Source organism: Alligator sinensis, unplaced genomic scaffold (assembly GCF_000455745.1).
Source record: "Alligator sinensis unplaced genomic scaffold, ASM45574v1 scaffold962_1, whole genome shotgun sequence".
NCBI classification, from domain to species: domain Eukaryota; kingdom Metazoa; phylum Chordata; order Crocodylia; family Alligatoridae; genus Alligator; species Alligator sinensis.
This window is the reverse complement of record NW_005842404.1, coordinates 1,037,085-1,037,722: the sequence shown is the minus strand read 5'-3', so window position 1 is coordinate 1,037,722 and position 638 is coordinate 1,037,085. Positions and strand designations below refer to the sequence as shown.

Sequence of the window (638 nt, the reverse complement as noted above, 5' to 3'; positions counted from 1 at the left end):
GCCCCGCGTCCGGCTCCTGGGACCCAGCTCCGGCGCGGCCCGGCCAGGCCTGCCTGGGGCGGGGGCAGCAGGTACCTCCCGGCCTCCCCCAGCTTCCCTCTGGCAGCCTTGTCCTGGTGAAAAATACACACGCACACCCCTAAATATATACACACACACACATACGCACACGCATCTAGGTACACACACATACATGCACGCATACACACACACAAATATATCTATACAACTGTCCGTGTATCGATGGAGCCGTAGCTGTCGGTGTAGAGCTGGGTTCTCGAGCCTGGCTCGCGGAGCCGGGCCGCGGCGCGGAGGCCGGAGGCCGGGTCTCCGGCTCGGCACAAGCCGCGCAGAAAAGCAGGAGGGATCCGAGGAGCCGGGCACGTTTTCGGGCCCTTGGGAAGACGAGACTTTGGCTGGATCGGGCCGCGGGGGGTGTTAGGGGACAAAGGAGCCCCAAATGCCGAGGGCAAGAGCTGCAGGAGAGGAGACAGTCTGGGGAATAAAAAGGGCAGGTGTCAGCCCCGAGCGCGGCGGGTTGCTTTGCACGGCTCTGGCCCGCGAGGTCCCGGTGCACGGAGCCTGGAGAGGGCCAAGGAGAGAGAGAGACGAAAGCAGAGATAAACTCGTCCCTGCCA

The 638-nt window shown here is 63.6% G+C and overlaps 1 protein-coding gene across 1 annotated transcript in view; it reads left to right on the top strand.

Annotated features, from left to right (window-relative positions):
* The window catches only part of NR2E1 (nuclear receptor subfamily 2 group E member 1), a 32,015-nt gene that overhangs the window by 15,674 nt on the left and 15,703 nt on the right, over window positions 1-638 (top strand). The window lies entirely within an intron of this gene.